The following is a 22586-nucleotide window of genomic DNA, read 5'->3' as shown; positions in this document are numbered from 1 at the left end:
ATGAGGAAAAGTCTCTGCTCTTGTTCTAATGTGCCTGAGAAATTAAACTTTTTGAACTTTCCAATCCTTTGTGAATGCCTGGCTTTACATCAGACATCAGACCTCCAGAAAACCCTCTGATTACCCCCCCCCCCCAAGGACTCACATATCCAGACCATCTGACATCTATCATCCAGACTGCCTGATATCTGACTGACAACCACCCTGGACCAATCCTAGGGCTAAGAGTGCAGGATTGATTATGCTCAAGAATGCACTTTGCACTACAAGAACTCTTTTCTTTCTCTAGACACTTCTGGGTTTTTGCCTACTTGTTTTCATAATTTGCAAACTCTAAGACCCTTGAATAAATCTTTATCATTTAGCTCTGAGTTTGTTTGACAGAAAGTATCTGGCAGTCCATTGTGTTGGTTTCCCAGAGGAGGAAATGGGAACCCAGAAAGTGGGTGACTTGTTCAAAGTCACTTGATAATTTAGGAACAAGTCATCCACTTCCTGGGTCTTTATTTTTTTCTTCTGGAAGACCAGTGTTAGACTATTAGATACTCTCAAAGGTCTCAGGTAGAACATTGTGTGATCGTCCCAACAGGTCTTAGACGAGACCAGGAGTCTACAAATACTTTCCTCTGCCAGGTGAGCAGCCAGTGGGGCACCAACAGGTATTTATCAAAGACCACATGCAAGGACCTTGGGGGAGCTTACATCTAATTGAATAAACAGACCTGCTCCTGCAAAAAAAAAAGTTAATACTAGTAAATAAACATGGCATGACACAGTTGAGGGAAGAGAGAGAAATTACCAAAGCAGCAAGAGGCATAGAGTAAGAGAAGGCAGGCAAGGAAGGATGGGGAGCTCTGGCCAGAGGAGCAGGGCAGATCCCTGCAGGGTGGGAAGTCAGGGTGAAGCAACAAGAGAGAGTACTACATAGTCAGGGGCCTGTGCCAGCTGTAGTCAGGCAGGAGATAGCCTGGCTGACCCATGGGGACTTGCCATTAAAGGACACCCTCTCTCCTGCCTATACCATGTGGGACAAGGACAGCATGTTCCAAGTGGGAACTATCACTCTGAAGTTTACAAGTAGCTAACCCCAGGGCTCTATGAGCTCTTCATATGAGAACCTCCCATTGCTAGTCTGGGGGGGGGGGGCGGCAAGACCCACTTGACCATAAGGCTTAAGGGGCTGCTAGGAAAGAAGAGGCAGGTGTGTTCGCACAGGGCCCAGCCTGCAGACCCCAAAGGTCCCAGGAGGAAAGCGGAGTGGCAGATGTAGTAGGTTAAATAGTACCCCCCCAAAGATATGACTATGTCCTAACCCCATACCTGTGAAGGTGATCTTATTATTTGGGAAAAGAGGCTTTGAGGATGTATGTAATTTAAGCATCTCAAGATAAAAAAAGTCGTGGACTACCTGAGTGGGCCCTAAACCCAATGACAGGCGTTTAAGAGTGAGGCAGAGGGAAATCAGACAGAAGAGGAGGACACACAGAGGCACACAGGGGAGAAGGCGATGTGATGACAGATGCAGAGACTGGAAGGATGTTTCTGCCAGCCAAGGAATGCCAAGGATTGCCACAGCCACCAGAAGCTGGGTGAGTGGCATGGAGCCGTTCTCCCTCACAGCCTCCAGAAGGAACCCACCCTACCATTGCCTTTTTTTAAAGTTATTTATTCATTTTAGAGAGGGTGGAGGGGGAGAGAGAGAGAGAGAGAGAGAGAGAGAGAGAGAGAAGGAGGGAGGAGCAGGAAGCATCAACTCCCATATGTGCCTTGACCAGGCAAGCCAGGGGTTTTGAACCAGCAACCTCAGCATTCCAGGTCAACGCTTTAACCACTGTACCAGCACAGGTCAGGCACCAACACCTTGATTTCAGACTTCTGGGCTCCACAACTATGAGGAAATGAATGTCTATTGTTTCAAACTACTCAGTTTGTGGTAATTTGTTATGGCAGCCCCAGGACACTAACACGGCAGAGAAGGAGATGGGAAAGCAGGCTTTCAGGAGTTGGTTTTTCAGGAGTTCTGAGAGAAGGTGTCATTCATCTTTGTGTAACCAGGGTCACAAGGCCTATGGTAGTGGAACCCCCCCCCTCAGAGGAGTATCCAAGAGGATATAGCCTCTGGCTCCTGAGAACTTCAGGCCAGCTAGATACAGGAGCCATGGATAGGAACCCACCCTGCTTTCTCATCAGGCAATGGCTTGAAGCCCAAGGTCACTGGCTTGAGCAAGGGGACACTGGCTCAGCTGGAGTCCTCCCAGTCAAGGCATGTATGAGAAGCAATCAATGAACAACTAAAGTGATGCAGCTACGACTTGATGCTTCTCATCTCTCTCCTTTCCTGTCTCTGTCTGTCTCTCTGTCTCTGTCTCTTGCTTAAAAAAAAAAAGATTCTCGACCCTGGCTGGTTGCTCAGTGGTAGAGTATCAGCCCAGTGTGTGGAAGTCCCAGGTTCAAATCCCAGCCAGGGCACCAGTAGAAGTGCCCATCTGCTTCTCCACCCCTCCCCCTCTTCTTTCTTTCTATCTTTCTCTTCCCCTCCTGCAGCCAAGGCTCCATTGGAGCAAAGTTGGCCCGGGCACTGAGGATGGCTCCATGGCCTCCACCTCAGGTGCTGGAATGGCTCCAGTTGCAACAGAGCAACGCCCCAGATGGGCAGAGCATCGCCTTCTAGTGGGCATGCCAGGTGGATCCCAGTTGGGCACATGCGGGAGTCTCTCTGCCTCCCTGCTTCTCACTTTAGGGGAAAAAAAAAAGATTCTCTGTTCAGAGCTGAAGTCCTGTCCACTCACCACAGCCGCCTCTACACCTGACCCTCTTTATCCATGAGCTCAGCAAAAGTAGCTGGACCCCCCTGCTCCAGCAGGTTTCTCAGAGTCCACTATCACAGAGAAGCGGGATAGGTCCGCGGAAAGTGTTCTGGCTTTGGAATCAAACAGGCTGGAATTTAATCCCAGAGTGACTCGGGATATCAGTGATTTGGCCTCTCTGAGACTCAGTTTTCTCATCTGTAAAGTGGGGTAAATAATCACTACCACGTGAGTTACTATGGCAATTAGGAACAGCACATGTAAAATGCCTTGCCTATGATTTGCTATACAATAGGAGGGCAATAAATGGTAGCAATTATCATCAGCATTATTTACATGAATAACAAAGTTTTTCTAAAACTTGGACCTTCGCCCACCATGTTTTCATTGCTATGGTAGCTACATAGAGACTCACGACCAGGGGCTGTCCTCAAGGGCTCTGACTCAGCAGAGTTGAGAAGTACCTACTATGTTCCCTCTTCTTGCCTTCAAGTCCCTCCTTCCCCAGTCTCTACCTGTGACTTCAGTCCCCTATGTACATCCAATAGGCACCCAATAAATAGTTGTTATGTGAATAATGAATAAACGACGTTGAGTGAGTCACACAACCTCTTGAAACATTAGTTTTCTCATCTGTAAAATGGGGCCAATAGCATCGACCTACCCTGCTGTCTCACAGGGCAATTATAGTAAAGACCAAACAGCAACCACAGAAGGCTTTAGAGGCAAAGCCCCATGCAAAACCCCAAACTGCACCTCAAAGGTTGTCCCGTTTTCTACTGAGGTTGGTCCTACTGGGCTCAGGACAGTCACAGGGAAGTCTGGCAATGGCTATGCCCAGAGAGCCTGCATTCCAGGACATGGACATGTCCACATCTTACTGGGTGTCCCTGCCTTTCCTGGTCTGGAGTCAGAAACCCTTGGCTTAACTTCTGATACTGCCTCTTCCTGGCTGTGTGACCAAGTCACTTAACCTCTCCAGCCTCAGTTTTCTGTAAAAAGACAGTTAATAGCCCTGTGCCTGTCTAGAAATACCCCCATGAGAATTGAATGAGATCATGTCCATGAATGTGCTTTACAAACTGTAAAGTTCATACAGATGTAGGTAATTATTATGGTTATCATTATTATGTGAAAAAAGAAAAGGCATGTACAGCGGCGTGCGCCCCAGAGGAACACAAACTCGGACCAGAAGAAGTGTACAGATGCCACCGCCCCTTTCCATGGTAACTCTGACACCTGCTCCATCAAATTTCAAAATACTATATGGCTCTGCCAAGAAACCAGAAATATTCTAGCCGCAACTCTGGAGAACCACAAGATAAGGCATTTCCATAATGGGTACTGCTGGGCTTCAATCAGCTCAGCTGCTTGGGCCAAAAAAAGTTGTTGTTGTTTTTAAACACCACACACCGCAATTCAGCTCCTCTCTTTCAAAAACAAACATCTTTTCTCCTAAGAAAACAAAATAAGTAGAAACCAACTTTAGCTGAAATCCAACTCCGAGGCATTCATTCATTCTCAGAAGGCAGGCCTTCCTCTGCGATGGGGGCAAGCACAGCATTATTCTCCAGTTACAGTCTGCAGGTAGAGAAAGCTCCAGGGGAGGCAGGCGAGGAAGGGAGGCTCGCGGCTGGCTCCCAGAGCTCTGAGGACTGGACCTGTGAGCCCAAAGAGGCGATTGCTGCCGCAGACTCACAAATCAGCTCTGCTAATCTAGCTAAAGAGCTAAACAACCATGAGACTCCCCGACTGTTGTTTTAATGAACCAGGTACAAAGGCCTATAGAACAATCACCCACAGGCCTTGATGCAACAACCCCCTGCTCCAATTTCCTGCTCCCCAACAATAGGCCTCCCCATAGCATAAGCAGTCCGAACATGAAGGGTCCTCAGAGAATGCTCACCTGTTTTAGCCGCCTTTTAGGGATTAGGAAACCAGGACCAGTGAGTCACCTCTCCAAAGCTCCCAAGTCAATCAGCAGCAGACCCTGGGTGCAAACCCGTGCCTGCCTGGCTGCAGAGCATTTACTTTTCCACCACACCAGGCTACCTCTCATGTGATTTAGGGTTTTGCCCTAGAGAACAGAACCCTCCTAAGGGAGCCTGAGCTAACAAGGTACGTGCAGCCTCCAGCCAGGACTGAGGGTCTTTGGGGGAACGGGCAGCCGTAAGTGGGGGAATGTATGAGTAGCTGCAGATAGGATCCTAATGTATTAAACATGAACCCAGACTGGGTGTTTTTGTTCTTCTGGGGTGACTCAGCAGGCCCAGAGGGGCCATGAGAACCATGGGCAGTGGTTTTCAACCTTTTTACACGTGGGAACCACTGAGGCAGAAATCACCCTGAGCGTAAGCAAGTTCGACTAAGATTATTGAGTCTATAATCTTCATACAACATCAAGGTGGTTAACTCTTTCATGAACTGGCACAAAATTTCTGGCAGATTGGTCTACCAGTATGTGAAAAACACCACACATCCTGACTGATAGTGGTGCAGTAGATAGAGCGTTGACCTGGGAAACTGAGGACCCAGGTTCAAAACCCCAAGGTAAACAGCTTAAGTGTGGGCTCACCAGCTTGAGCACAGCCTCGCTGACTTGAGCTTGGGAACGTCAACATGAATCGACATGATTCCATGGTTGCTGGCTTGAGCCCAAAGGCCGCTGGCTTGAGCAAGGGGTCAATGGCTCAGCTGGAGCCCCCCAGTAAGGCACATATGAGAAACAATCAGTGAGCAACTCAAGTGCCACAACTATGAGTTGATGCTTCTCATCTCTCTCCCTTCCTCTCTCTCTCTGTCTCTGTCTCTTGTTTAAAAAGAGAGAGAGAGAGAGAAACACCACACAAAGTTTTCTAAATATTTGTAAAAATATATGGAAGGCACCTGGTAGATGGTTGGTGCTTAACCTTTTAAGTAGTGAGTTATTTTCATGCTCGCTGACCCCTGGGAGTGAGTTATTTTTCAAAAAATGAAATTAGTTAGTTTTATTAACTTAAAATCATGTTTGTTTGATAACCAATTTATGGAAACAAGGAAAACATACATTTGCCCTTTTTTTTAATGTTGCCTTACACATTTTTAAAATAAAAATTTTTGTACGATCATACTCTGGATGGTCAGGAGGCCCAAGGATGTACACGAACATTTGTACTACTCAAAGGGTTAATCAGTGGTAATTATTAGTATAATGGCACCCCCACCCCCATGCTACAAATTCTAAGGTCGAGTCCCTCCTCCATACCTGGCTCTGCCTCGCTTCGGCTCACATGTAACCACTTATCAAAGTTCCCTGTTCTCAGACCTGCCCAGTTCTGGGCCACGCCGGGCCTGAACACTGTGGAGTGCAGGGATGGCAAACAGAAAGCAAACAGAAAGCACTCAAAGCAGTAAGTGTTTATTTACTTAGAAAAAAAATCCTGAAATCTCAAGCGATTGGAATGTTTTCCACCACATTCTGCTTTCATGTGTACAAATCATTAAGTAAACACACATGGATCAGGGTTTATTTAGAATAACTTCTCTCACATGGACTTTTCTCTTGACAGCTATGTTAATATATAATACAATGTCCAGTAGACAAAACACAATGAGCTGAGGGACTTGGAAGATTCTGGAGGTGCAGACCCTCCAAAGAAAAATATTTTATTTCTAATGCATTGCCCTTTTCTGGTTACAAAAGTATGTAATAATATGTGATCATTGAAGGCAATGTGGAAAATAGAAAAAGCATATGAAAACAATCAAATTAGTGAAATTTCACCATTTCTAGAGAATGTCACAGTAAATGCTTTGACATATTTCCTTCCAGTCACTTTTCTCTATGCCTCAAGGTGTTTAAAAACAAACAGAAGTAGAAGCGGCCAGCCAAGCCGACAGGACAGCAGCCATGGACTGCCTGTGAAGCCTCCTTGTCCTGTGTTCCACTCTCCCCACCCCTAAACACCTTATTTGTTGGTGACACACCTACACATTGCATAACTATATCTTGTCTTATCAGGTCTGGGTGAACTTCTACCCTTGGAGTGAGCTAATGCAGTCATCTCTGCTTTCCATTTTCATGCCAGCAAGTCAATATTTACTAGCAGTGTTGCTAAAACAGGCCCTGAACACAACTTTTGGTGCTAAGCGTCCCTGCCTAATGTCAGCAGCAGCAGTCTCAGCGGCACCAGAGGCTTTACTGTGCCACGGCCACACTGCCAGGTGAGTGACGCTGGCCCTGGCTGAACAGGTTTGCTCTGGCCCAGCAAGGATGCCTCACGTAACCATAAAGTCCAGGAGGCAAGTGGTGGAAGGCTTTTAGATAATAAGAGAAGGGGAAACTGAGGCCCTGTGCAGGGAAGGACTTGCCTAAGCACATGTAGCTCCAGAAACCAAGCCGGGATTCCTGCACTCCCACGCCAGCACCTGCTCATTGCACGGTATCATCGGATGCATCAACACGGAGAAGCAGCTGAGACAGCAGTGGGCACAGAACCCACAGAACCCAGCCTGATTTAAACTGGGCAAGTGCTGATCTGAGGTGGTTACTTTCAAGACTGGCCTGGTCTCTTACAGTGATGATTGAGGTCGTACCGTGGCATCATCTATTATCATGTTTCTTACTGGAATTCATTCCTTTATTCATGTATTTGTGTGACAGATTTTTATTGAGCCCAGCTACAGGAAGGTACCACTTGCTTCACCAAAGCAGTGCTACTTTGCCCAACTCTTCTGGGAAGAATCTCTTTGCAGGTGTCAAAAGAGGCAGACTCGCCTGACCAGGCGGTGGCACAGTGGATAGAGTGTCGAACTGGGATGTGGAGGACCCAGGTTCGAGACCCTGACGTCGCCAGCTTGAGCGCAGGCTCATCTGGTTTGAGCAAAAGCTCACCAGCTTGGACCCAAGGTCACTGGCTCGAGCAAGGGGTTACTCGGTCTGCTGAAGGCCCATGGTTAAGGCACATATGAGAAAGCAATCAATGAACAACTAAAGTGCCCCAACAAAAAACTGATAATTGATGCTTCTCATCTCTCCGTTCCTGTCTGTCTGTCCCTATCTATCCCTCTCTCTGACTCTCGCTCTGTCTCTGTAAAAAATAAATAAATAAATAAATAAATAAATAAATAAATAAATAAATAAAAGGCAGACCCATGGGGGAGCCCCAAAGAAATCCAAGACCTAAAGGAAAGTATCTCTAGAAAGAAAATATGGGAGAATTATGGTTTGGGATAGATCTCTGACAGCAGAACTCTGGAGGAAAGCCCCTATTCCTAAGAGCACCTCAGGTACTAACAGGAACAGTCGAAAGGGAAAAGAGGGAACTTGGTGTGATACCCAATGCCCGCAGTGTCTGTGGAGGAGCAGAGAAAGAGCAGACAGAAAGAGGAGGGAGACCTGCATTCAGGTCCCACTTGCACCACCAAAGTGTTGCATGGCCATGAGAAGAAAAGTGTCTTACCTAAGGCCACACAACATATTGGGACTTGAATCAAGTTCTTTACTCCAAGTCCATGGCTGATGACTCAGATGCCATAGATGAGTCTTTCTGCTCCTCAGTCCCAAGAAGAGCCGCAACCCTGATCTGGAAATTCAATGGCAATAGGACTTCTCTTGATCTCCTCATTTGTGATCAGGCCCTGTCCACACCTTCTCTCCCTGGAACTAGATATTCCACTTGGGTTCGCAGAGCCAGGCTCCGCCACTTCCTGGGGAAGCAGGAAGAAGACAGAAGTCACTAGCCTCACCCAGTGCAGGAAGAAGCTGTGATGTGAGAGATTCTGGTACATGAGAGGGAGAATAAGTGAGCATTCTGTACAGCTGCTGAGATGTCAGACAGCTCTGCACACTTAGCCAGTTCCCCTGCCCTGCCCCCTCCAGGTAAGGAAACAAAGAAGGTCGTGTGAGCAGAACCGAGATGAAAATGGTGCTGCTGCACTTCTACTGGCTCCTGGGCTTGTAGACCCAAACCCAAGGCCTCAAGGCTCAGCTGGCTGAGCACATACACTGGCCCCTGTGTTGCTGAATGCCTACTGTGCATCGTGCCCTATGCTAGAGGTGGTGAAAACACTAAGGAAGATAAAGCTTGGCCCCTGCCCTCAAGGGTCTGGCAGCCTGGCTTGGAATACAGAATGAACCTCTAGAAAACCTGCTGCTTCAGAAGAATTATGTATGAGACACAGACTCTAAGAGCTATGGGTGCCTGAAGCTGGAAAGATGGCTGGGGTGGTACTCATGGGGAGGCTTCAAAGGGAAAGGAGGTGTTTTCGCTGGACTTGAGGGCTGGGTAGAATTAGTGAAAAACAGGAAGGGAGATGAGAAAGGTGCTCAGAAGAAGGAAAAGAAAGTCTCACTAAAAGATGTGGACAGCAGGTACAGGGGAGAAAGGTTTGGAAATATTGAAAGATATGTTTGGACAGGTAGAATGGACAAAATAATGGAACTAAGCCACAACCTTCAGTGTAATCTGCCAGCCACTTATTCCTGACGCTGTATTAGACCGAATATAGAGGAGACATGGCTTAGACATTGGCCTTGGCCTTGGAAGCACTTACCCTGCGAAGAGGAAACCTAGGTGACAACAAACAGGGAAAGTAAATGCATTAGAGACATACAGCTGTGTGCACAGAGTACATATAGTTTTACAAGAGTAACCATCCAAATGCTGGTTAATATCACCAAGAGTCTTGGCAATTCTCTAGGTGCTGGCTATGGGAAGTCTTTTAGAGAGAAAAGAGTATGTACAACACTGTTATTCCTAAATGAGCATCTGCAACTATTAACATTTAAATAGTTTCAGTTCTGTTCTCAGTTAATGGTCTTTTCCTTCCAAGCATTAGGCAAGGTTTCCCCAGACTTATTTTTGGAAGCTCTTATTTAGGAAGAGTTTCCAAAGGCCAGCATTAGCTAGAATGAAGGCTTGCAATATAATACATGCAAATATACTTCATTTCACCCAACAAAGTTCCCTAAAGAGTAGACATTTTAAAAGACAAGTCATTTTTTTGAACGCCCCAAAAGGAGAACTTGTGCATGGTGAATACTTCTGTGAAGAGCAGACTACTTAACATTTTTAAATGCCTCGAAAGAGCTCACAGTGCATTGAAGGGGTTAGATAGACAGTATTGTGGGGCCCTCCAGTCTAAATTCTAGTGGTGTGATGACAAGTGACTCTTTCCAAATCCTTTGGTACCTCTGCCAGAATTTTTCTGTCAAAAGAGAAGGGAGACTCATTGTAGGTACCAGTATGGAATCCTCACCACCTCTTTCCCTTCCCTTTTAGCTGCTGTCATCCTAACTTACTAATCCTTCAGCAAGGGTTCACTGAGTCCTTTTTTCCTGCATGAAGGCAGTGACAGGCTTCATCTCTCCTTTGTGATGCTTCCAGGTCCTCATCAACTCCCATTCCCTACAGCGATTCACTCCCTGGCCCACCTTCCATGCCCTTTTCTCCATCCAATCCCATTAACCTTTCTTCCGGCTCAAAACCAGTATGAAGTCCAAACTCCTGAGCATGAAATATTTAAATAGCTATTTGTTCTATATAACATATGAAATATACATTAAACGTTTTCAATGTAAGTAAAAAAAAAAAGCACAATTAAATCATTCCATAGCCTTCCTCTCTACCATTCCCCCCTACCCCTGTGGCCAATATTATTAAAACTTTAATGGCTGGCTTAGATGTCTATCCATCCTCTGCTTGCTACTCGGGGCTTATTCACTGCTTCCCTGCCTGTCCTGTTATCCAGCTTCTGGGGACCCACCCACCAAAACATACCTTGCATTATCTTGTCTGTTTAGGTGGCTTAGTTCATCTATACCTGGAATGCCAACGCTCCCTGCTCAGCCTATCCAAATTCCACCCAACCTTCAGTGCCTCACTTAGCTCCCACCTCCCAAAATTTTCTCCAGCTGTGCCACCATGGAGGTAGCCAGGTTTTGAACTGGTATCACATGTATTCTCTGGATATTTTTCCGCTGCACTGTGTTCTGACTGCTATTGAACTGCTGCTGAGCTTGATACTCTCATGGGTTGTTTCTGTATATGTTAATTTGTTTGCTCATTCACCTCTGCCATCTCTCTGTAAGCTCCTCAAAATAGAAACTTTATCTTTTCATCCACTTCCCTCCCCACCCTAGTGCCCATCATAGCATCTCCTACCTAAGACATGCTTGACAGGTATTTCATAGACTTATGAAATTTTAGAACTGAGGACCAGAAAGGAGAAACCAGACTAAGGTCCAAGTGCAAAGCCAGAATAGAGACCCCAGAATAGAAGCCAAGTGAAACCAGAACTCATTCAAACATTTATTGTGCACCTACTATATGCCTATCACTGTGTAAGGCACCGGGAAATAAAAGAGAATGACCTCCAGATCCTGTGATCAGAAAACTCACTGGACTGAGAGCTTCTCTACAGTAGTTTTTTCAGGGGTAGTGTGGAAGAGGGTGGGAGGAGACTCAAAGGCAAATAATGACAACTAGAAAACCTACAACAGGCCCTGGTCAGTTGGTTCAGGGTTAGAGCATTGGCCTGGCATGTGGATGTCCTGGGTTCGATTCCCAGTCAGGGCACACAGGAGAAGTGTCCATCTGTTTCTCCATCCATCCCCCTCCTGCAACCATGGCTCAACTGGTTCTAACGCATTGGTCCCAGGCACTGAGGCAGAACCTCTGCCTTAGGCACTAAAGATAGCATTGGCCCCAGAAGGGAGTTGACAGGTGGATTCGGGTTCAGTCACATGAGAAAGTCTGTCTTCCATCTCCCCTCCTCTCACTTGGGAAAGAAGAAAAAAGAAAAAGAAAACCCACAACATACTGTGGGGCATAGAACAAGTGCGCCCAACCCTGCCTGCAGTCAACAGAGCTGCAGCAATCAGGGCAACCTCTGGGAGGAAGCAAAACCTGAGCACCTGTGGAACTGGAGGATCCATGGATGGGTGAGATGAAGATAAAACAGGAAAAGTGAGCTCCCAGGCTCTTCAAGGGGAAGGCAGTCACTGAAAGGATACCAACAAGAATGTGGGAAGTGAAGCCCTCGCCCGGTAGCACTATTGGTTGAAGCATCCTCTGGAAGAATGGGAAGTGAACCTAGAGGCCATCAAGGAATCAGCTTATGGAATCTCTGTGTCTTCAGTGGCGGCTCCATTTCCTCTTCACATTCTGCATCAAGTCTCAGAGAGAAGCTGTCTGAGCTAATTACCACTGCTTCTAGTGGGCAGGGCTTTTTCAGCCGGGCCATCTCATAGGATACCAGCTAGCCAATGAGTCCATCACTATTGAGTCATGTGACCATTCCTGTTCCAATCAGGGGCCATCCCTGTGCAAAGACCAACTCAGCTCAGCTCAGCTCAGCTCTATGGGGGAGGGCACTGGTAGGAGCCTGGGGAGAAGGGAAAAGAGGATAGTTTTAGCAAGAAAGGAAGGTTGAGTGTGGTAGACACCATGGAAGAGTGGGAGTGGACTTGAGAAAAATCCCAGCAGGGGGTCTAGTGTGAGCAAAGGGAAAGAAGTAAAGATAACAGAAGAGCCTGGGTAGCATATTTTATGCCTGGATTTCTCTAATGCTGAGATGGCATTCCAGTCCAGAGCCTCCTCTCTGAAGAGTGTAGGGTTGCTATTAGTAAAGTGGCATCTTATGAGCCGCAGGTCAGTGATGCTTATTTACCAATGGCCAGTTATTACAATGAAGACATGGAAGCCTCTCTTTTTGCTGCATCCTTTGAAGACCAAGCTGAGGTGAACAGGGACATGCAAAGCATTTCCTAAGATATCTAAGAAAACATTAGGGCAAAATCTGCCTTCCAGTGATTAAGAGGCCTGATATAGGTAACTGAGGAACTGGCAGACAAGCTTAGAATCTGCTCTGCAGCTGAAAAACATGTTCACAAGCAAGATCAGAAGGCCTTGGCTTCTGCAAAAGTGAAACCCTTAACGCTTCACAGGAAAGCACCTGGAGAAACTAAAGAGGAACACAGGCTATCTGGTTCACCAGCTTGTATATCATAAAAAAAAATTAGAAAAATGGGCCCAGCGGGAAGGCACATTTAAAAAGCCTGCTGAAGTGTCAAGTACAAAGACTTAACATCTGAAGGCAACACAGCAAGTTTGCCCATTATAGTAGGTCTAAAAGTCAGCTAATTAAAAATCTTGACCTCCATTTGACAGAATAATGCTCATTGCTATACATACAACTAAATCTGTTTTGCATTATAAAAAAATAATAACATAACCAGACAGAGACTTGTTATTAAGGAAGAAAGATAAACCAATATCTCTAAGAGCCTACTATGTATCTCAAGTACCATTTTGAAGAAATGACCTTGGATCCAGTTGTACATTCTATACCCCAAACCTTCTAAATCTGAACCCTGGTCTGTATGTCTGTGTGTGTTTATTTTAAACTGCTTCTGTGACTCAGATATACTCTCCAGGATGACAACCACTGTGCTGCATGTCTCAGTCATAATCTCATTCAATCCTCTAGAGTCAAGAGTAAGCTAAGTTTAAATACTGGCCTGATAAAGTAGGTGGTATGATTTCTACTTCACAGATAAGAAAAACCAAGGCTCAGAGAGATGAAGTAACATGCTCAAGGTCACACAGGTACTTAATAGTAAAGCTAGTATTCATTTCCTGGTTTGAATCTGAGCCTGAAGGACAAATTCTTGGCTGTGTATTGGAGAGGAGCGGTTCAGCTGCCCAAAGAGATGGCATGGCCCAGCCACCGACCTTCCTAGAAGGTAGCAGCATGAGGAACTGGAGGGCTTGTGAAAAGGTGGTGTACTGTGGAGCCAGGCCAACCTAGCCAGGGTCTACAGTGCTTCCTCACCTGCAGGGAGCTCACATTTTCTCAGAGACATGTGTGGACCCCAGGAGCATCCTATGTCAGAGCTCAGATGAGACATCAAAAAGAATTTCATAACCCCAAACTTTGGAAACTCTGCAGAGTTAGTTGGATCTAAGATGTTTTATAAAATCTTGAAGAAATTGGCCCTGGCCGGTTGGCTCAGCGGTAGAGCGTCAGCCTAGCGTGCGGAGGACCCGGGTTCGATTCCCGGCCAGGGCACACAGGAGAAGTGCCCATTTGCTTCTCCACCCCTCCGCCGCGCTTTCCTCTCTGTCTCTCTCTTCCCCTGCCGCAGCCAAGGCTCCATTGGAGCAAAGATGGCCCGGGCGCTGGGGATGGCTCTGTGGCCTCTGCCTCAGGCGCTAGAGTGGCTCTGGTCGCAACATGGCAACGCCCAGGATGGGCAGAGCATCGCCCCCTGGTGGACAGAGCGTCGCCCCTGGTGGGTGTGCCGGGTGGATCCCGGTCAGGCGCATGCGGGAGTCTGTCTGACTGTCTCTTCCTGTTTCCAGCTTTAAAAAAAGAAAAAAAAGAAATCTTTTCAAGGCCCTGGCCGGGTAGCTCAGTCAGCGTTGCAGGTTCAATCCCCAGTCAGGTTATATACAAAAATCAACCAATAATGCATAAATAAGTGGAACAACAAATCAATATTTCTCTCTCTCTCTCTCTCATCAATTAAAGAAATCTTTATAAGATTGCTACTTTGGGAGAGGCAAGATGGTGATGGAGTAGGTGGACGTACCAACTTCCACCTCCCAGAACCAAAGTGGATTACAACTTAATTTTAAGAACCATCATCTGGAAAAAGCAACTTTGGACTAAACTATAAGGACCCTTTAACCAAGATCATTGAAGAAGCCACACTGAGAATGGTAGGAAAAGTGGAAATGTGGACAGGGCTGCCCAGCTCCCAGGAGAGATTGGCAGCCTGGAGGGACTCAGGTGGCGGGAAGTGAGTTTAGCGGAGAGGGGAGGATCCTGGGCCCAAGGAACAAAGCCCCAGCCTGTAGCCCCAGAGCCTAGAAGAGGTGTATGGACAGTATTTAGCTGCAAAACAAGCCAGGATACTGTTTGCAAGAAAGAGACAGATTTCTCAGACCCAGGATTCTTCTTTCTTTCTTTCTTTCTTTCTTTCTTTTTTATTTGTATTTTTCTGAAGTTGGAAATGGGGAGGCAGTCAGACAGACTCCCACATGCACCCAACTGGGATCCACCCAGCATGCCCACCAGGGGGTGATGCTCTGCCCATCTGGGGCATTGCTCTGTTGCAACCAGAGCCATTCTAGCACCTGTGGCAGAAGCTATGGAGCCATCCTCAGTGCCCAGGCCAACTTTGCTCCAATGGAGCCTTGGCTGCGGGAGGGGAAGAGAGAGACAGAGAGGAAGGAGAGGGGGAGGGGTGGAGAAGCAGATGAGCGCTTCTCCTATGTACCCTGGCTGGGAATCTAACCCAGGACTCCTACACACCAGGCCGACACTCTACCACTGAGCCAACCAGCCAGGGCAGACCCAGGATTCTTCTTAAAAGGACTGAGCAGAAAACCTCTATCACAACCACTCACTCGGGACTCCAAGGGACAGGGAGAGATGAGAGGACCGGAGTAGCAGGAAGAGAGTGTAATCTAGGAAGCACAGGGAGAAACACTTTGAGGGACAGCCACCCTATCCCCTGGGCCGAGTCACTCCCCAAATCTAAAGTGAATATTTCCCCTGGAACCAGCAATACCAGCAAAGGGAAGCAGATCACCAGCCAAACAGAACTTCTCCTGCTACACTCAGAGCAGAGTCGCTTAGAAGGTGGGGGCCATCAGGATTACAGTATTGAGTTGCAGCACCCCCATCCATACTGCTGAGTGCTCGCCAGAGGGTAGGAGGCAGCAGGATGCAGAAGCACAGTCTGGTTGGTGGGGGGGAAGCCCAGCCGGCCACTACTAAGGACTGTGTGAGCGGAGACTGAGGGAAACCATGGGGACAGAAGTGGTGCACGAAAACAGTCTGATCCATGGCTGCAGGCAGGGTGAGCAAGAGTGGTCCTGCCTGTAGTCCTGCCCATGGGGGCAAGGTGAAAGCTGGGAAACCAGCGGAGACCTGCAGGTGAGTGTGGAAATGCAGCCCCACCTGTGGAGCTGGGGCTGTGGCCCAGTGCACTAGCGCAGCCTACCCACAGGGGCAGGGCGAGAGCCAGAATGGCAGAGACCCGCAACTGAGCATAGGTGCACAGTCTTGCCCACGGGGGCCAAGGCTTGTGGCCTCTGTGCAGTGCATGGGCACAGCCCCGTCCACAGCAGCAGGGTGAAGGCCAAGGCCAGCCAAGGCTTGTAGCCCTGGCACATGAACACGGCCCTACCAGAAGAGGAGAGGCAGAAACCACAGCGACTGCCTCAGTGGGCCAGGCCAGCAACACCCCTACCAACGCCCAAGTCAGTGCAGAGGGGGTGATGGGCCTGCAGACAGACCACATCTAGGGAACACAGAGGCCACACCCATTGAACTACAGTGACCACACCCTTCTTATACATAGACAAAATGAGAAGGCAGAGAAATGCAACCCAAATGAATCAAGAGAAATCCCCAGAAAAGAACTTGAACGAGTCAAATATAACCAAATACCAGATGCAGAGTTTAAAATAATGATTGTTAGGATTGTTAAGGATCTAAAGATCTTAGAACAACAATCAATGGACATAATGAGCACCTAAATAAAGAGATAGCAAGTATAAAAAAAGGACATTGAAATAATAAAAAAGAATCAGTCAGAAATGACAAATACAATATCAGAAATGAAGAACACAATGGAAGGAATTAAAAGCAGGATGGATGAAGCTGAGGATCGAATCAGTGAGTTAGAGGACAAGATCATGAAGCCATGGAAGCAGAGCAGCAAAAATAAAAGAGACTCAAAAAGTCTAAGGAAACTCTAAGAGAGCTTTGTGACAACATGAAGAGAAATAACATCCACATCATAAGGGTTCCTGAAGAAGAAGAGAAAGAACAAGGGATAGAGACTTGTTCAATAAAATCATAGCTGAAAACTTCCCTAAATTGATGCAAGAAAATGTCACACAGGTTCAAGAAGCACAGATAATTCCATTAAAGAGAAATCTACACAAAGAAAAATCATAATTAAAATACCAAAGCTAAGAGATAAAAAAAAAAAAGAATACTAAAAGCTGTAAGAGAAAAGCAGTCTATTACCTACAGAGGAGCCCCCATAAGGATGACATCTGACTTCTCAACAGAAAAACTTGAGGCCAGAATGAAATGGCAAGAAATATTCAAAGTAATGCAGAACAAGAGCCTACAATTAAGACTTCTTTATCCAGCAAGACTACCATTTAAAATTGAAGAAGAATTAAAAAGCTTCTCAGACAAAAATAACTCAAGGAATTCATTACAACCAAACCAATGCTGCAAGAAATGTTAAGGGGCCTGCTGTAAGCAGAACAAAGGGGGACAAGAATATAGTAAAAGAAGAATGTAGCTTTAAAGAATAAATGGCAATAAATAACTACATATCAATAATAACCTTAAATGTAAATGGATTAAATGATCCAATAAAAAGCCATAGGGTAGCTGCGTGAATAAGAAAACAGGACCTATACATATGTTGTCTACAAGAGACACACCTCAAGACAAAAGATACACATAGACTAAAGGTAAAAGGATGGAAAAAATATTTCATGTAAATGGACATGAAAATAAAGCTGGGGTAGCAATACTTATATCTGACAAAATAGACTTTAAAACAAAGAGATAAAGAAGGTCACTACATAATGATAAAGGGAGCAATTCAACAGGAAAATATAACCATTATAACTATCTATGCACCTAATATAGGAGCACCTAAATATATAAAGCAGACTTTGATGGATATAAAGGGTGAGATCAACTATAATAGTAGGGGATTTCAATACCCCACCAACATGACTAGAGAGATCCTCAAGAAGGAAAATTAACAAAGAAACAGCAGACTTAAAGGACACACTAGCTCAACTGGATTTAATAGATATCTTCAGAACCTTTCGCCCTAATGCAGCAGAATATACATTCTTTTCAAGTGCTCATGGTACATTCTCTAGGATAGACCACATGTTAGGGCACAAAAGGGGTCTCAACAAATTTAAGAAGATTGAAATTTTATCAAGCACTTTCTCTGATCACAATGGCATGAAACTAGAAATCAACCACAACAGAAAAACTGAAAAATACTCTAACACTTGGAAACTAAATAACATGTTATTAAACAACGAATGGGTTAACAATGAAATCAAAGAAGAATTTTAATAATTCCTAGAAACGAATGATAATGAGCATACAACAACTCAAAATTTATGGGACACAGCAAAAGCAGTACTGAGAGGGAAGTTCATAGCATTACAGGCATACCTTAAGAAGCTAGAAAAAGCTCAAATAAGCAACTTAACCTGCATCTAAAAGAACTAGAAAAAGAACAGCAAGTAAAGCCCAGAGGTAGTAGATGGAAGGAAATAATAAAGATCAGAGCAGAAATAAATGACATAGAGGCTAAAAAAAAATAGAGGATCAATTAAACCAAGAGCTGGTTCTTTGAAAAGGTAAACAAGATCAATGAACCTTTAACCAGACTTACCAAGAAAAAAAGAGAGAGGACTCAAATAAATAAAATTAGAAATGAGAGTGGAGAAATAACAACTGACACAACAGAAATACAAAGGATTGTAAGAAAATACTATGAAGAACTGTATGCCAAAAAATTAGACAATCTAGGTGAAATGGACAAATTCCTTGAAACATATAATTTTCCAAAAATCAATCTGGAAGAATCAGAAAACCTAAACAGACCAATTACAACAAATGAGACTGAAACAGTTATCAAAAACTTCCAACAAACAAAAGCCCTGGGCCACATGGCTTCACAGGTGAATTCTACCAAATATTCAAAGAAGAACTAACTCCTATCCTTCTCAAGCTATTTCAGAAAATTCAAGAAGAAGGAAGACTTCCAAGCTCCTTTTATGAGGCGAGCATAATTCTGATTCCAAAACCAGGCAAAGACAACACAAAGAAAGAAAATTATAGGCCAACATCCCTGATGAATTTAGATGCTAAAATCCTCAACAAAATATCAGCAAACTGGATCCAGCAATATATGAAAAAAATCATACATCATGATCAAGTGGGATTTATTCTTGGGAGGCAAGTCTGGTAAAATATTTGCAAATCAATCAATGTGATTCGTCAAATAAACAAAAGGAAGGAGAAAAACTACATGATAATTTCAATAGATGCAGAAAAAGCTTTTGATAAAATCCAGCACCCATTTATGATCAAAATTCTCAGCAAAGTGGGAATACAGGGAACATACCTCAACATGATAAAGGCCATCTAAGACAAATCCACAGCCAACATCATACTCAATGGGCAAAAATTAAAAGCAATTCCCTTAAGATCAAGAACAAGACAGGGGTGCCCCCTAACACCACTCTTATTCAACATAGTTCTGTAAGTCCTAGCCACAGCAATCAGACAAGAAGAAGAAATAAAAGGCATCTGAATTGGAAAAGAAGAAGTAAAACTATCATTACTTGCAGATGATATGATACTGTATATAGAAAACCCTAAAGTCTCAGTCAAAAACTACTGGACCTGATAAATGAATTCAGCAACGTGGCAGTGATATAAAATTAATACTCAGAAATCAGAGGCATTTTTATACACCAACATAGACCTGTCGGAAAGAGAAATTAACGAGACAATCCCCTTCACTATTGCAACCAAAAAAATAAAATACCTAGGAATAAATTTAACCAAGGAGGTTAAAGACTTGTACTCAGAAAATTATAAAACATTGATAAAAGAAATCAAAGAAAATACAAACAAGTGGAACATATATCATGTTCATGGATAGGAAGAATAAACATTATTAAAATGTCTATATTACCCAAAGCAATTTATAAATTCAATGCAATACCAATTAAAATACTAATGACATACTTCAAAGATATAGAACACATATTCCAAAATTTTATGTGGAGCCAAAAAAGAATATGAATAGCCTCAGCAATCTTGAAAAAGAAGAATACAGTGGGAGGTATCACACTTCCTGATATCAAGTTATACTACAAGGCCATTGTACAACCTGGTACTGGCATAAGAACAGGCAGATAAATCAATGGAACAGAACAGAGAACCCAGAAATAAACCCACATCTTTATGGACAATTGATATTTGACAAAGGAGGTAAGAGCATACATTGGAGTAAAGATAGCCTCTTTAACAAATGGTGTTGGGAAAACTGGACAGCTACCTGCAAAAAAAAAAAAGAAACTAGACCACTAGCTTACACCATTCACAAAAATAAACTCAAAATGGATAAAAGACTTAAATGTAAGGCGTGAAACCATAAGCATCTTAGAAGAAAACATAGGCAGTAAACTCACCGACATCTCTCACAGCAATATAATTTGCTGATTTATCTCCACGGGCAAGTGAAATAAAAGACAGGATAAACAAATGGGACTATATCAAACTAAAAAGCTTTTGCACAGCTAAAGACAATATGAACAGAATAAAAAGACAAACTACACAATGGGAGAACATACTCGACAGTACGTCTGATAAGGGGTTAATAACAAAAATTTATAAAGAACTTGTAAATCTCAACACCAGGAAGATAAACAATCCAATCATAAAATGGGCAAAAGAAATGAATAGACAATCTCCAAAGGAGACATACAGATGGCCAATAGACAGATGAAAAAATGTTCAACATCACTAATCATTAGAGAAATGCAAATTAAAACCACAATGAGATACCACCTCACACCAGTCAGAATGGCACTCATTAACAAAACAACGCATAGTAAGTGCTGGCAAGGATGTAGAGAACAGGGAACCCTCCTGCACTGCTGGTGGGAATGCAGATTGGTGCAGCCACTGTGGAAAACAGTATGGAGATTCCTCAAAAAATTAAAAATGGAACTGCATTTTGACCCAGCCATCCCACTTTTAGGAATATATCCCAAGAACACCATATCACTGATTCAAAAGAAGAAATACACCCCCATGTTTATGGCAGCATTGTTCACAATAGCAAAGATCTGGAAACAGCCCAAGTGTCCATCAGTGGACGAGTGGATTAAAAAGCAGTGGTATATATATACAATGGAATACTATGGGGCCATGAAAAAGAAGGAATCTTACCTTTTGTGACAACATAGATGGACCTGGAAACTATTATGCTAAGTGAAATAAGCCAGGCAGAGAAAGAAAAATATCATATGACCTCACTCATTTGAGTAATCCAATGAACAATGTGAACTGAGGAACAGAATTGACACAGAGGAGGATCAAAGGCACCAGAGAAAAAGAGGACAGAGGGAAAGGGGATAATAGGATGGGATAAATCTGAAGGGAAGGGGGAAGGACACTATGTGGAGGGGGGCAAGGGAGATGTTGAGGGGAAAACGAGGGAGGGGGAGATGCATTTGGGGCAACACTAGAATCTATGTAAACACAATAAATTAAGATTTAAAAAAAGATTGCTACTTTGGATCTGTATGGTTTTTTTGTTTTGGTTTGTTTTGGTTTTGGGTTTTTTTTTCTTAAGTGAGAGGAGGGAAGTCAGAGAGACAGACTCCCGCATGCACCCTGACCAACTTGGACCTACCCAGCAAGCCCCCCATTGGGCATGCTCTGCCCATCTGGGCCAGTTGTTCAACAACCAAGCTCTTTTTAGCACCTGAAGTGGAGGCTCCATGGAGCCATCCTCAGCGCCCAGGGCCAACTCACTTGACCAATGCCAATTAAGCAATGGCTGTGGGAGGGAAAGAGAGAGAGAAAGGGGAAGTGGAGGGTGGAGAAGCGGATGGTCGCTTCTCCTATGTGCCCTGACTTGGAATCAAACTCAGGACATCCACACACTGGGATGATGCTCTACCATTAAGCCAACAAGCCAGGGCTGGACCTGTGTTTACAAATACCTGTGGACACTCCATCCAGCTTTATCTCCTCTCCATCTGGCCTCCGTGGTCTCAAAGGTTGGGACTGGGTCCTTGCGCCTCTTATCTGTAAAATGTGGATGATGACTGCCCACCTGCTGCCTATCCCACATGGAGAATCTCACTGATTAAATGAGGTAACGGAGGAGAAGCTGCCCAACCCAGCTCCTCCCTGTGAGCTCTTCAAAGCAACTGACTGCTGGGCTTTTAGCACAATGATGTCCATGTCTGTGACCATTTGCTAGGCACATCCCACATGGCAGGAATGAGGGGGAAGTCAGAGATGGCTTTTTGATTGAGAGAAACTTTAAAGGGCTTTTGATTCCTGAAGAAAGAGACCTAGAGTCCACTGAGGCAGAGGTAGCAACTGTGGAAGAAATAGAGTCTCCCTTGGGTGGTAAGTAGCAAGGATGGTAGTTGGTTTGGGGCCTCAGGCAGGGTCCTGGAATGCCCCAGCATTATGACAGAGGTCAGGGGTTAAGAAGCAGAGGTGTCTGTCTCCAGCTTTAAGCTGTTTCCTTCTTTGTGCCAAAATTCTTCTCACTGCCCCCAAGCTTTACATGAAACTCAGTTTACCCTTCAAGCAGCCTCAGTGGTGAGGGAGGCACTCAGAAATCAGCCTGAGTTCATGTCTGAGACAGGGTCACAAAGAGAGGTCAGCCTTGTCTCAAAGGAGGTGCGGAGGAGGGCGTGAGCACTCCCTGGGGAACCAGAAGTCAGGGCTGGAACAGGACTTCCTGTTGCCCTGGAATGGAATGCTCATTTTTCCTGTTTTGACATTAATGATGAGACCCCAGAAAGATGAAAAACATGAAGAGACTCAGATTCCACCCGTAGTATTTTAACAACCCAGTGAGATAGGGACCGTTACAAGGAAGAAAAAGGGCCTATGAGAACAAAACTGCCTTCCGAGGTCCGACAACTCACAGTAGTACAGCCAGGGTCAAACTGGGGCCCGGTGGCTCCA

The 22586-nt window shown here is 44.8% G+C and overlaps 1 protein-coding gene and 1 pseudogene across 4 annotated transcripts in view; one reads left to right on the top strand and one right to left on the bottom strand.

Moving 5' to 3' along the window:
* DAPK2 (death associated protein kinase 2) overlaps positions 1–22586 on the bottom strand; it is a 135010-nt gene that overhangs the window by 92286 nt on the left and 20138 nt on the right. The window lies entirely within an intron of this gene.
* On the top strand, positions 10712–12875 carry LOC136333890 (ferritin light chain, oocyte isoform-like; annotated as a pseudogene).

This window comes from Saccopteryx bilineata, chromosome 4 (assembly GCF_036850765.1).
Source record: "Saccopteryx bilineata isolate mSacBil1 chromosome 4, mSacBil1_pri_phased_curated, whole genome shotgun sequence".
NCBI classification, from domain to species: Eukaryota; Metazoa; Chordata; class Mammalia; order Chiroptera; family Emballonuridae; genus Saccopteryx; species Saccopteryx bilineata.
This window is presented reverse-complemented; position numbering and strand designations above follow the sequence as displayed.